This window comes from Vipera ursinii (genome assembly GCF_947247035.1).
Source record: "Vipera ursinii genome assembly, chromosome: Z".
NCBI lineage: Eukaryota > Metazoa > Chordata > Lepidosauria > Squamata > Viperidae > Vipera > Vipera ursinii.
The window spans coordinates 104,668,523-104,683,562 of NC_139517.1; the positions used below are offsets into that span (position 1 = coordinate 104,668,523).

General features: G+C 48.8%; 1 protein-coding gene across 1 annotated transcript in view; it reads left to right on the forward strand.

The window, feature by feature from the left end:
• Positions 1-15,040, forward strand: part of ST8SIA6 (ST8 alpha-N-acetyl-neuraminide alpha-2,8-sialyltransferase 6) — a gene marked incomplete at both ends in the record, with an annotated part of 52,545 nt that overhangs the window by 21,815 nt on the left and 15,690 nt on the right. The window lies entirely within an intron of this gene.

The following is a 15,040-nucleotide window of genomic DNA, read 5'->3' on the forward strand; positions in this document are numbered from 1 at the left end:
CCAACGCCTTGACAGACGACTTCCTGCGGACCTGTAAGGGAGCGTTGGCGACTGATGAATAGATGCAGGCGCACCCCGATACCCTCTCGTTGCGGGACGGCTTAGCTTGGCACGGGGTCAGGCTGTATGTGCCTACGGCGGCACGGGATCAAGCACTCTATCAATGCCATGACGCCAGGCAGGCAGGTCATTACGGGTTCGTGAAAACCCTGCATCTGGCCCGCCGCCAGTTTTGGTGGCCAACCATGAGGCGAGACATTGAGAGCTATGTGCAGAAGTGCCGCATTTGCGCAACCACCAAGCCCTCCACTAATAAACCGGCAGGCCTTCTGCAACAGGTGGCAGACCCCGTACGACCTTGGCAGGACATTGCCATGGACTTTGTGGTCGAGCTACCGGAAAGCAGGGGATATAACGTTTTGTGGACAGTAGTAGACTTATTCTCGAAACAAGCCCACTTTATCCCCTGCAAGAGGTTGCCTTCAGCCCGTCGGCTGGCCTGGCTGTTTGTCCAACACATTTACCGTCTCCACGGGGTGCCACGACGTATCATCTCCGACCGTGGGGTACAATTCACGGCCCGGTTCTGGAGGGATTTTGTGCGTTATATCGGAGCAACACAGGGCCTGAGCTCGGCGTACCACCCAAGCACAAATGGAGCTGCGGAACGTGCAAACGCGGTGGTGGAGCGATACCTGCGTTGTTATGTTTCATACCAACAGTCTGAATGGGTGGACCTGCTATCCTTCGCGGAAGTAGCCTACAACAACGCAGTGCATAGCAGCACCGGGTTCTCCCCCTTTAAAGTAGTCTCTGGTTACGAGTTCGTTCCCATCGCGGGTTGTGACCAGGGGGCCCCGGCATCCTGCACACCTGGGGAGTGGATGCACCGGTTGGAGGAGGTGTGGGGGATAGCAAAGAAGGCGTTAGAGCGGGCTGCAGGGTCATACAAAGAGCAGGCAGACAGGAAGAGACGGCCGTTTGCACTTCCTAAAGTAGGTGATCTTGTCTACCTCTCCACGAAGTACCTGCGGCTACAGGTGCCATGTAGGAAGCTAGGGCCCAAATATCTCAGGCCGTTCCGGGTTATACAGGTAGTAAACCCTGTCACCGTCAGACTTCAGCTACCCCCCCTCCTTGGAAAGATACACCCCGTCTTCCACAGTAGCCTGCTGAAGCCTGCTACAACCGCCTCTGTGGCGATGGGGGAGGGCGGCCCAGGGCCTGTACACGGCGACCACTATGAGTTACAGGAGATCCTGGACTCCCGGAAACGGAAGGGGCGGGTGCAATACTTGGTGCTCTGGAAGGGGTACCCCATGGAGGAGGCCACCTGGGTATAGGATGGGGATGTGTGCGCACCACGCCTTCTCCACGCTTTCCACCGGAAACACCCAGGGAAGCCGGGGGGGACCCAGGGGGGGACTGCTGGTCACGTTACGGACTACTCACCTCTCTCTCCTTGCATTCAAGGTGGGCCCCTGGTAGAGGGGGCAGCATGTCGGGCCTCGGGAGCCTGACACTCGAGGGGGGGGCCTCCACCCCCCCGGCACCCCCTGCCTTCCTGCCGCCGAACTCACCAGGCTCCATGGCGGCCCGGAAAGCTCCGGAGGCCGCGCCGCCACTTCCGCCGCCTCCAGACGCGCCGCGGCTGCTGTCCTCGCCTGGCGGTGCGTCTGCACACGGCTCCTCGGCTCGGAAGGCTTCGGGACCCGCGCCGCCACTTCTGCCACCTCCGGATGCGCCGCGGCTGCTGTCTTCGCCCAGCGGCGCGTCTGCACACGGCTCCCCGGCTCGAAAGGCTCCGGGGCCCGCGCCGCCACTTCTGCTGCCTCCAGACGCGCCGCGGCTGCTGTCCTCGCCCGGCGGCGCATCTCCGCAGGGCTCCTCAGCTCGAAAAGCTCCGAGGCCCGCGCCGCCATTTCAGCCGCCTCCAGACGCGCCGTGGCTGCCGTTCCCCCCGGCGGCGCTTCTGCGCAAGGTTCCCCGGCCTGCGGCATGCCCGGTAGAGGCTCGGATCAACTCAGCGTCTCAGCGGCCTGGGAGGCTTCGAGAGCTTCGGCCTCGCAGCGGAATGCTTCGGAGACTCCGCCGTTGCGGCTGTCTCCTCTGGCCGACGCCATGCCTGCGCAGGACTGTGTAATTCGGGAGCTGGCGAAGCCGTTAGGGGACGGGTCCCTCCCCGCCGGGGTGACCAGGTGGCTGGGGGCCTCGAGCGTGGACGACGACAGGGGGGTTCGGAGTTGGGCGCGGCAGGGAGTGGGTGAGGGGGAGGAGCACGGTGGCGGCAACACATGGGAGGGGGCTTACCTGACCGGGCGATGGGCGAGGGGCCTTGTAGGGGAGGGGTGGGGAAGTTATAGGGAATGGGAGGGCGTGGGCGTGTTTGGGTGGAGTATGGGTGGGGCTTTCGGGTGTGTATATAGTAGCGTTGGCTGCAGGTAGCGGCCAACGCTGGCTTTGTTTCTTGTTGCGGCTGTTGCCCTGAAGAATAAAGTGCTTCTAGACCACAGCGGAAGTCTCTCGTTCCTGTGTCCGGCACCCTGCCCTGCTTGCTGCAGGACAAGTTTTGATACTGGAATTCCTTTCAGCCATTTGGAGTGGCTATCCACTACTATAAGGAAGAGCTCTCCCTGAAAGGGCCCAGCGTAGTCTATGTGAATCCTAGACCATGGAGTGTGCATTTCCTCCCACCTGTGAATTGGAGCCTGTGGCATTTCAGGCCTAGACTGCTGGCATGTATAACAGCCATGGACTTGTGCCTCAATGTCCTTATCAAGGCCAGGCCACCAAAGATAGCTTCTAGCTAAAGCTTTCATTCTGACAATGCCTGGATGGCCTTCATGTAATGACTGTAAGACCCTGTCACTTAGGGAAGTGGGAATTATGACTCTATTTCCCCATAAAATGCACCCCTTGTGGGCAGATAACTCATGCATTCTGACAAAGTAGTTTTGAAATTCAGAACCTGGGCTTTTATCCAACCAGCCCATGTATAACCATGACAATACTCTACTAAGTATTTTATGTTAGGTTCAGACAGACGAATGACTCAGTGAGGTTTAACAGTAAGAAGGTTTATTAATACACATATGTCAACTGTCAACTGTCAGAATAACTCCGGCTTATATACTCGGGCCGTTTGAACTGTATCCAATCCCAAGCCCGGACTTTCCCGCCGTTACAACATTAACCAATAAATGCAACCGGGCTTCCTGCTTCAAAGAAACCTTTTGCAAATAAGCTACTGACACAACACCCCTTCCCCCCCAGTTGATGTTATTTGTTGATGTAATCTCTCAAGTATTTTGGTGGCTTATGGACCCTTGATGGGTATCTATTGGACTTGCAACTTACATCATTGTTAACAGACTGGCTAATTGTTATGGCCCTAGAATTTTGGGTCACTGGCTCTGAAGATTCTCTAATAGCTGATTGTTGTTGCTGTTGTGGCTGTTGTTGTTGTTGTTGTTGATGTTGCTGTTGTTGTTGTACAGGTACTACTGGCCTATCCATAGTAAACAACTCCCAATCGATTTGACTATGCTGTGGAGTTGTTACAGCTAAGCAGGGTTGAGTTTCCACTTCCCCCCCGCTAACTGAAGAGTCATGTTTGTTAAGCCAAGATGCAGTATCACTCCTGTGTTCGATTTGACCCCCATTGACTGACACACTTTCGGGAACCCTCTTCCTTAATTGATCAATATGTCTTTTGCTTACTCTATTCCCTTCCCCCTCAATGGTGTAAGACAACGGCCCCAATATGTCAGTGACTACCCCTGGAACCCATTTGTCCCCCGGTCCATAGTTTCTGGCCCAAACTAAGTCTCCAATGTTGAGGGACCTGTTTGGGATGTCAGGTTCTGCACTTGAGGGTAGTCTGTCAGGGTGTAACCTGTCCAGTTTAGTGGTTAGCCGTCTGCCCCACCTCATTTCTGCAGGGCTTTTCCCGGTAGCCGTGCAAGGGGTTGTGTGTTGAGTCAGCAAAAAGTCTGCAAGTCTTTGGTGCCAGTCGCCTCGGATGATTCGCTTCAGGGCGTCTTTAGTGGTTCTAACGTTGCGTTCAGCCAAGCCGTTGGTGGAAGGGTGGAAGGGTGCCGATGTTGCGTGTCTAATCAAGTTGGCCTTGAGGAAATCCTGAAATTCAGCAGAGGTGAATTGGGGCCCATTATCAGATACAATCACATCAGGTAACCCATGAGTGGCAAAGAGGCCCCTCAAAACCTGTATTGTTCTAGCAGATGACATAGAAGTAACAGGCACAACCTCCAACCACCGGGAGAAGCTGTCCACCACAACTAGGAAGGTTAGGCCTTGAAATGGCCCCGCAAAATCAATGTGAATCCGAGACCATGGATTCCTGGCCATTTCCCACTTATGCGTGTGCGCGTGTGCCTGTTCAGGCCTAGAGCGCTGACACTGATAACACCCTGAAACACACTCTTCTATTGCCTTATCTAACCCCGGCCACCACAAATGACTTCTGGCTAATGCCTTCATGCGGACAATCCCTGGGTGACCTTCATGTAATTCAGTTATAACAGTATTCCTGTGAAGTTCAGGAATGACAACTCGGTTACCCCATAATATACAACCCAAGTGAGATGATAATTCATCTTTCCTTCTAAAATATGGAGTGTAGTTAGGGTCAGGGTTTTTACTTGGCCATCCACCTAGTACCCAGGTCATAATCCTATTGAGAATACGGTCCTTTTTAGTGGCCTCAGCTATTTCTCTAGCTGTTAAGGAGCATTCAGGTATTTCGTGTAGTGACATAATTTGTCCAACCGGCGCAGGGTCACCGTCAGTGTTAGCTAAAGGTAGTCTGCTAAGAGCATCCGCATGACCCATTTCTTTACCAGGTCTGTGTTGCAAGGAAAATGAATATGCAGAGAGGAAAATTGACCACCTCAGCATCCTGGGAGACATTATTTGGGGTGTCTGTTTATCAGTGGTAAACAGTCCCAGTAATGGTTTGTGGTCAGTGAATATGGTAAAGTTCCTACCATAAAGGTAATCATGGAACTTTTTTACTCCTGCCACGATAGCTAATGCTTCTCTATCAATCTGTGCATAATTCCGTTCAGCTTTGGTAAGCGTCCTGGAATAGTATACAATTGGCTTTTGATTACCCTGACTATCCATGTGGCTGATGACAGCCCCTACACCATAAGGTGAAGCATCACAAGCTAAATAGATCGGTTTGTTCTCGATAAAATGTGTAACCGTGGATTGGCTAGATAGAATATCTTTTAAGGTTTGGAAGCTGATTCTATGTTTTTCTTGCCACTGCCATGGGGTTTTTCTATCTAATAGTCTGTATAATGGTTCAGCGATGGCAGCTTTGTGTGGCAAGAATGTGTGATAGAAATTGACTAATCCTAAAAAGGCTTGTAATTCAGCCTTGTTTTTAGGTTCAGGGGCTAATTTAATTGCTTTAATTTTTTCAGCTGTAGGGTGTATTCCCTTTTCATCTATTCTAAACCCTAAGAATTCAGTGGATTTAACTCCAATACAGCATTTTTCCTTTTTTAATTTGAGTCCAGCCTCTCTAAATTTTCCCAGTACCTGTTCCAGACGCTCAGCTAAAATTTCTTCAGTTCTTCCAGCAATCAGGACATCATCAAAGTAAGGGCATACACCAGGTATGCCCTTTAAAGTCCTCTCCATCACCTCCTGGAAGATGCCTGGAGCTGCTGCAATACCAAATTGCAATCTGTGGACTCGGAACGCCCCCTTGTGGGTAACAATTGTTTGAGCTTCAGCAGCTTCCCTGGAAACAGTGAGTTGCAAATACGCCTGCGCCAAGTCGAGCTTGGCAAAGATGGCGCCGTCCTGGATCGTCGCAAGGACCTGTTTCACCGTTGGGACCGGGTAAGCATGCTTTTTCATTCCTAAGTTCAGGGTGGCTTTGTAATCAGCACAAATCCTCACATCCCCATTGGGTTTTAGGGGTGTGACGATTGGTGTTTCCCACAAGCCACCCTCGACCGGTTCTAATACACCTTGGCCTACAAGCTTATCGAGCTCGGCCTCGATTTTTTGCTTAAGGGCGAAAGGCACCCGTCGGGCCTTAAGCCTAATGGGTTTAACTGCCGGGTCTAGATTAAAGTTAATTGGGGGCCCTTTATATTTACCTAAAGACCCATCAAATACGTCTGTGAATTCATCACAGACAGATTTGAGGGTCTTATTATTATTAATGGTATTTATTCCCCCGACCCAAATTCCCAGGGCTGGGAACCAATTAAGACCAATTAAACTAGTTCTATGGCCTTCGGTGACTAATAAGTCTAAGAAGCCATTAAACCCTTTATAATTAACTTTAAGGGTGACCTTCCCTTTAATATTTATTGGGGTTTTTTGAAAATCAGCCAATTGAATTTTAGTTGAACTAAGTGGAATTTTTCTGCCACTTTTAAGTTCAATAAATTTAAGGGTCTCATTGGAAATTATTGATACTGAGGCCCCAGAATCGACTTCCATTTTGCAAGGGATTCCTTGCAGATGGACTACGATTTTTAATTTTGGCCTCAGAATATGGTTTATTTTTGACTTCCCTATGTGGTTGACTCGCGCCACCTCCCCGCGGTTGGGGTAACGTGCCAAAGGTCTGGGGGTCTCCTTGCCACTATAGTAGGGGGTTACCTTACCTTCGGCCCAAACGTCGATTTCGTGAAGACGATTGTCGCGAGGACGACCCCGGCAAATGGCCTGAATGTGGCCGGTCTTTCCACACATTCTGCACTTAGCAGAGCGGAATCTGCATGTTGCTCTGGGGTGGTTGCCCCCGCAGCTTCCACATCTGTTGTCGCTGTCGCGCGGTCTGGTTGGGTTGTCTCTCGGTTGTCGTTGTGGTGCTGTTGGTTGAAATCGGCGTCCCGATTCTGGTCCTTCGCTGCGAGAGGGTCTTGCCGCCATTTTCCCAAATCTTCGGGTGACTTCAGCTATGTCGGCTTCCCATTGTTGATCCACCTCCCCACTGTCCACACGGCTTTCTAGATTTATTTCGGCTGAAGCAGCCATGCTATTGCGGGGGGGGGTCGCGACTTCCAGTAGATTCATAAGTTAAAAGTTCGTCAAGGACTTCTTGTAGGTCGCCGGTGGGCTTAGCGATAATACGATTTTGTAACTGTTCATCTTGCAAGCCCAGCACCACTCTATCTCGAATCCTTATTTCAAGATTGTCATATTTACAGCGTAATGCTGCTTCTCTGACCGCAGCGACGAATTTCGTGATTGATTCGCCCGGTCTCTGATTGCGTTTTTCGAAAATACACCGCCAGTAGAGTTCTGATCTTTTCGGCGTAAACTATACTTTTAATTTGGCTAGTAAGTCAGCGTACGAGACGCTAGATACCGGCATAGGTTGACAGAGTCCAACGGCAACCCGGTACACGGGTGTGCCACTGATGGTCAATAAGGCAGCAGCCTTCTTCCGGTCGTCGGTTATGCCATTAACGAGCAAAAACCCTTCGACCTGTCCAACATACTCTTCCCAATCCTCTGGGTAGTTTGGATCAAATTCTTTCAAAGAGCCTAGTTGCGCCATTCGGAGGTTGTTTAATTCCGCCGCGGCCGCTAGCGGTTGACTGTGTATTTTTAAATTTACCGCCTTACGCTCAGCTGATTGTTGCCGATCCTTCACTAGTCCGCCGTCAATCCCACCCTCGTCACCACTTGTTAGGTTCAGACAGACGAATGACTCAGTGAGGTTTAACAGTAAGAAGGTTTATTAATACACATATGTCAACTGTCAACTGTCAGAATAACTCCGGCTTATATACTCGGGCTGTTTGAACTGTATCCAATCCCAAGCCCGGACTTTCCCGCCGTTACAACATTAACCAATAAATGCAACCGGGCTTCCCGCTTCAAAGAAACCTTTTGCAAATAAGCTACTGACACAACATTTTATCTGTGGCAGTTTCAGCAGCAATGTCCCCCGCATGGAGGGGAAATTCAGGTATGTCCTGTATGGACAGTATTCTAGCAGCTGGAGCCAGATCTGGTTCCATTAGTGGCACTGCTGAGGCCATCAGCATGGCCCATTTCTTTACCCGGTTTGTGAATCAATTTAAAAGTGTAAAGGTAAAAGGTAAAGGTTCCCCCGCACATGTGTGCTAGTCATTTCCGACTCTAGGGGCCAGTGCTCATCTCCGTTTCAAAGCCGAAGAGCCAGCGCTTGTCCGAGGACGTCTCCGTGGTCATGTGGCCGGCATGACTAGATAGAAAAATAGACCATCTCAGCATTCTTGGAGAAAGTATGTGGGGGGTTTGTTTGTCTGTTGTGAAAAGTCCCAACAGAGGTTTGTAGTCTATAAAGACCGTGAAGTCCCTGCCATATAAATAGTCATGAAATTTTTTAATTCCAGCAACGATGGCTAGGGCCTCTTTGTCAATCTGAGCATAGTTGCGCTCAGCAGAGGACAATGTCTTAGAGTAAAATGCTATAGGAACCTGTGTTCCATTTTTTTCTATGTGGCTTAAAACTGCCCCCATCCCATAGGGAGATGCATCACATGCAAGACATACTGGTTTAGACTCTTTGTAGTGAGTTACAGTAGACTTTTCTGGCAATAGTGCTTTTAAGTCCTGGAAACTTTTTTCATGTAAGTTAGTCCATTTCCATGGAGTTTTCTTATCTAGAAGCCTGTGGAGGGGCTCTGCTAGTGCAGCCTTATGAGGTAGAAATATGTGGTAGAAGTTTAGGAGGCCCAAGAATGCTTGTAGCTCTCCTTTGGATTTGGGCCTAGGGGCTATTTTAATGGCCTTCACTTTAGAATCAGCAGGGTGAATGCCGTTAGCATTAATTCGGAAACCCAGGAATTCTGTTGAAGGAACCCCAATACTACACTTGCTTTTTTTTTATTTGAGGCCTGCTTCGTGAAGCCTCTGCAAAACAGCCCTGAGCCTACTAGCTAACACTTCTGGGGATTCCCCTGCAATAAGAACATCATCAAAATAAGGGCAGACACCCTGAATACCCTTAAGTGTACGCTCCATGATTCCCTGGAAAATGCCTGGTGCAACACTGACTCCAAACTGTAAGCGTTTAACTTTGAAAGCCCCCCTGTGAGTCACGATTGTCTGAGCTGCCGCTGTGGCCTCATCAACCGGCAATTGCTGATAGGACTGTGCTAAATCAAGTTTAGCAAAAATAGTACCCCCTTGCAAGGAGGCTAAAATGTGGTTGACCGCTGGGACCGGGTAAGCGTGTTGCTTGAGGGCTTTATTTAGAGTGCATTTATAGTCAGTGCAAATGCAAATTTCCTGGTTGGCTTTAAGTGGAGTGACAATAGGAGTTTCCCACTCCCCACCACCAACAGGCTGTAATACGCCCTGTTCTACAAGCTTATCAATTTTGGAATCAATTTTATGTTTTAAGGCAAAGGGGACCCTACGAGGTTTAACCCTGATTGGAACTATGTTGGGATCTAGCTTAAATGAAATAGGCGGGCCTGTGTATGTTCCTAGGGTTGAATCAAAAACATCTCTGCAGTAGGTGTCCAGTTTATACCAGTAATCTGAATACCTAAGGCATCAACCAATCAAGTCCAATGAGACTCGTTCTCTGGCCTCCTACTACTATTACATCCAGGTGCCCCCAAAACCCCTTAAATTTTACCATCAAAGTGGCTTCTCCTTTAACTTTAATGTGAGCATTTTAAAAATCCATTAGGATTATATCTGAGGGTCTTAGTTTGGCCCAATTGTTACTGCACCTACACACGAAGTTAAAAGTGTCTTGAGAAATAATTGAGACTGCATAGCCAGAGTCCAATTCCATCTTACATGGAACTCCTTGTAGCTCTACCATGAGCTTAAGTTTGGGTTTGAGGGGGCGTCAAGCCCCGGTGCGGCACACACTTCTACGGCTTCTGAAAAACCCCACACTAACTGGACCCTGGGCCCCAGTACCTCTCCTAGTCGGTTCTTCCTACTGGTGTTTGGGTGGCCGGTCTCTCTGTCGGGCTCTGCAAACCACTGCAATGTGGCCTGTCCTTCTGCAAGCTCTGCACATGGCTGATCGGAATCTGCAATTGGTGTGAAAATGGTTGCTGCCACACCCCTTACATCTTGGTAAGAGAACTGCTTTGTAACTGTCCTCTTGCTGCTGGCTGTTGCGGTGTTACACGTTGCGTTGCTTTTGGAGTCTGTTGATTTCAGTTACTTCTTCCTCAGAAGATTCTTCAGTGCATTTGGCATCCTCAAGTTGGACTGTTTCTACAAATTTTGTCATTTTGGTGGGCTGTACTGTTTGAACTGCGCCCCTGGCGGCTTCGGCGGCCACCACTTCATCTTGTGCTTCAGAAAACATTAAGTTTGGTCTAGCAAAGAGTCTATGCTGAAGCGTTCAGTCCCATAGGCTGCAGACAAGCCAGTCTCATAGTCGCTCTTCTAAATTAGAAAATTTTCAAAGGCGTGCGGCCTGCCTCAGGCCCACTATGAATTCTGAAGTTGATTCACCTGGTTGCTGCACTCTTTGGTCAAACTTGAACTGCCAAGCCATTTCAGACATCTTGGGCTGGAAATGTCCGGTTAGCTTCTTTTTTAGGTCTACGTAGGAGACTGCTGCAATCGATGTCGGCATGAAAAAGTTCTCAGCCAAATCAAAGGTTACTGGGCCACACACACAGAGTAGCGTTGTGGCCTTCAGTCCTTCTTCCGCGATCTGATTAGCACTGAGGTAGTTCTCTACCTGGGATAGATATGATGGCCATTCCTCCGGGTGCTTCACATTGAATTCCTGAAGTTTCCCGACCTTCAGCATTTTTTTTCTATTTCCTGCATTTCTTTCCGATTCCTGCTTTCCAGGTTCAGGGAATGAGTCCACTAAGCACGAGGCCACTAGCGTAGCTTGCTAGCCAACCTTGAGAAAGTGGGGGGAGAAAATGTCTTTTCCCTCCAGCGTGCACTGCCTTCCCCTCGTAGACTTCAACTCTTTTTTAGTGAAGCAGGATCCTGCCCTCGTCACCAGTGTTAAATAGCGGGTTCTTTGGTGCAGGAATGAAGATTTAATTTAATTTAATTTATTAATATTTCTATACCGCCCTTCTCCCGAAGGACTCAGGGCGGTGTACAGGGCAAGAATAAAATACAAAATTACAAAAGTTAAAAGTAATTAAATACATGCCCGTTAAAAGAACAATTAATACATAATAAAAAAACCCCAATAAAATAATAATAAACCCCCCCCATCCCCCCTCAGGCCAGGCCGGCTTGTTGAAACAAGTATGTTTTTAGGTCGCGGTGGAAGGAGCGGAGATCGGGCGCCGTCCGGAGCTCAACTGGTAGCTGGTTCCATAATTCTGGGGCACCCACAGAGAAAGATCTCCCCCTGGGGGCCACCAATCTACATTCTCTGACCGGTGGCACCCTGAGGAGGCCCTCTCTGTGGGAACGCACAGGGCGGAGGGAAGTTGATGCCGGCAGCAGGTGTTCCCTAAGGTACTCTGGACCCCTGCCATGTAGGGCTTTAAACACCATTACTAGTACCTTGAATCTCACCCGGAAGACAACTGGCAACCAATGCAGCTGACGGAGCAGAGGTGTAACGTGGGAGTATCGGGAGACTCCCAACACAACTCTCGCGGCTGCATTCTGTACCAGTTGGAGCCTCCGGGTGGTCCTCAAGGGAAGCCCGATGTAGAGAGCGTTGCAGTAGTCCAGACGAGAGGTCACGAGCGCATGAGTGACCGTGCATAAATCATCCCGGCTTAGATAGGGCCGCAACTGGCACACCAGGCGAACCTGGGCGAAAGCCCCCCTAGTCACAGCCACCATGTGATCTTCCAAGGTGAGCCGTGAATCTAGGAGGACTCCCAAGTTGCGAGCCCTATCTACGGGGGGTAATAATTCACCCCCCTAGAAAGAGATGGAATATCCGAATAGACCCGGGATGAAGGTATGCAAAGCCACTCAGTCTTGTCGGGGTTGAGCTGAAGTCTGTTCCTCCCCATCCAGACCCGAACCGCCTCCAGGCAACGGGACATCACGTTGAGGGCATCACTGGGGTGGTTTGGGGTTGAAAGAAAAAGTTGGGTATCATCAGCGTACTGATGATACCCAACTCCAAAGCCACGAATGATCTCACCCAGCGGTTTCATATAGATGTTGAACAGGAGAGGCGAGAGGACCGACCCCTGAGGAACTCCACAAACGAGAGACCTCGCGGTCGACCTCTGCCCTCCTGTCAACACCGACTGCGAACGTCCCTGGAGATAGGAGGAGAACCACTGTAACACCGTGCCTCCCACTCCCAATCCCCTGAGACGCCGCAGCAGGATACCATGGTCGATGGTATCGAAAGCCGCTGAGAGGTCTAATAGGACTAGAACAGAGGAATGTCCCCTGTCCCGCGCCCTCCAGAGATCATTCACCAGCGCGACCAATGCCGTCTCCGTGCTGTACCCGGGCCTGAAACCCGATTGGTATGGGTCTAGATAATCCGCTTCATCCAGGACCAGAGGGAGCTGATGCGCCACCACACTCTCAACAACCTTCGCAAGAAAGCGAAGGTTGGAGACCGGACGAAAGTTGTTCAATACAGCTGGGTCCAAGGCAGGCTTCTTGAGGAGAGGCCTCACTACCGCCTCCTTCAAGACGGCAGGGAAGCTACCCTCACTCAAAGAAGCTGATATAACTGCCTGGAACCAGCTGCGTGTCCTCTCCCGGGCTGCATAAACCAGCCAGGTAGGGCACGGGTCCAATAAACATGTGGTGGAGCTCAGCCTCCCCATAATCCTGTCCACTTCCTCCGGAGTCACAGAATCAAACTCCTCCCAGGTAATATCGACAAGACCGCCCGTGTCCTGATCCTCAGACTCTGCCCAGTCAGAGTCCAGACCGGTCCGAATCCGAGCGATTTTGTCCGACAGATGTTGGTTAAACTCCTCGGCACGACCCTGCAAGGGTTCCTCCCTCACCTCCTGATTAAGGAGGGAGCGAGTCACCCTAAACAGGGCGGCCAGGGTAGCTGAGTACAGGGAAACTTATATTTTATTTCATGCAGAATCTGTACTGAGCAAATGGCTGCAACTAGCCGCAATGTATAGTCTAGCCCCTAGGCGGTAGCCAATAGGTTTGAAACAAGCATTGCTGCCTAGAGATAGCCAATTGTAGCGCTGGGGATTTGTAGTCTGGGTTGCTGGAGAGCCGTTAGCTGCAATCCACATGGTATTACTATGAGCCCACTACATAACAGTTAGGTTTTTCTCATTCCCCAAATTTATAGGAACCCTACTGAATTACAGTACAATTACAAGATTAAGGAGGGAGCGAGTCACCCTAAACAGGGCGGCCAGGGTAGCTGAGTACAGGGAAACTTATATTTTATTTCATGCAGAATCTGTACTGAGCAAATGGCTGCAACTAGCCGCAATGTATAGTCTAGCCCCTAGGCGGTAGCCAATAGGTTTGAAACAAGCATTGCCGCCTAGAGATAGCCAATTGTAGCGCTGGGGATTTGTAGTCTGGGTTGCTGGAGAGCCGTTAGCTGCAATCCACATGGTATTACTATGAGCCCACTACATAACAGTTAGGTTTTTCTCATTCCCCAAATTTATAGGAACCCTACTGAATTACAGTACAATTACAAATCTATGAGATTGCCTAATTGGGCCTGGTGCAAGCCATTGCTGACAGTAAGTTGCACTAGGCCCCATTTTTGAATCTATAGCTTACTTCTGAGTAGGCAAATAGAAGTTTAGGTCAGAGATAGAGAATCTGTGGCTATCCACATTTTGTAGCAAAACAAATGTCAGCTGTCCCAGAGAGTATGGCATTAAAATGCTAACAATTAAAGATTAAAAATATTTGAATGGTTGTGCTGTAAATTCGTGTTAGTTGGACCACATTATATGTGACTTCCAAGTTATTAATACTAATGACATACATAGGCTCCATGGGTTTCAATATAGTTACTCTAAAGGAAACTAATTCTGAACCCTAACCCAATAAATTTGTTTTTTTACACCTGAATAAACTCTTTATGCAAGATACATTATTATGGGAAAAACAAATTATTCTGTCGCCATCTTTGTAATCTTTAGATGGCTCATTGCATATGAATGTGATGTTCTGCTGAAAATGTGTTTCAGCAGATAAATGTTCATTTAAAAAAAGTATTCAGAACACCAGTTTTGAACACAATGGCAAAGCGTGTGGAAAGACGCCAAGAAATAAATCAATGAAAATTCAAGGCAATGTGCCATTCTGTGTTGCCTTCATAGAGATTCCCTTTCTCATTAATGTTTTAAGGACCTGATTCAACAATAAAAATATCTTTGGCACAAAAATAGGAAAAGACCCCTGTCTCAGGATCCATTTTAGGCAGGATTTCAAGTTCTTTCTTTGGAAGGGATTTAGACTGTGAATCTGAATGTTCCATGGTGCAGTGAAATGTATGTCCGACCCAGGATTGATTGGAAATGCTCTCACATAACCATGAAGCCCATCGGTGGCTGATGGATGATAAGAAATCATTCAATTCAGAGGGAAAGATCACATTAAGATATGCAATTAACACAGTGTTAATTACATTTATTTTAAATCCTAGCTCAGAAAGATTTCTTGCTTCTGAAGTAGAGGTTGATCATTCTTAAATTAAGAATTGTGATATGTAAAGTAGAATACATGGCCCCTTATTCTGGGTGTGAAACTGGAAGCATAATTTTAAATGGCCATGAGTAAATAAATCTGCTCGGCTGCACTTTGGAGAAGTGCAACCGAATGGGAAAGACATGGACAGTATATAATTAGCATTTGAGAATGGTGGAAGAGCTGCCTTCAATTATTCTTTTAGAAATTCAGCATTTTTATTTGGGTAGTAATTTTGAAAAGGCCTTGGATCTCAGGTAGGTGGCATCTAAAACTTTGTATGTACATATGTATAAATAAAGGGTCAAACTTGCAAGCCATGTGTTATGTACTGGGCTTTTGGAATATCACCATGTGCTTTGCTTTGAGCTTCGGGTCGATTGAATGTGATTACTCAACCTGTCCACTCCGGGACCGGGATTGGCTCCTTCAGCTCAAC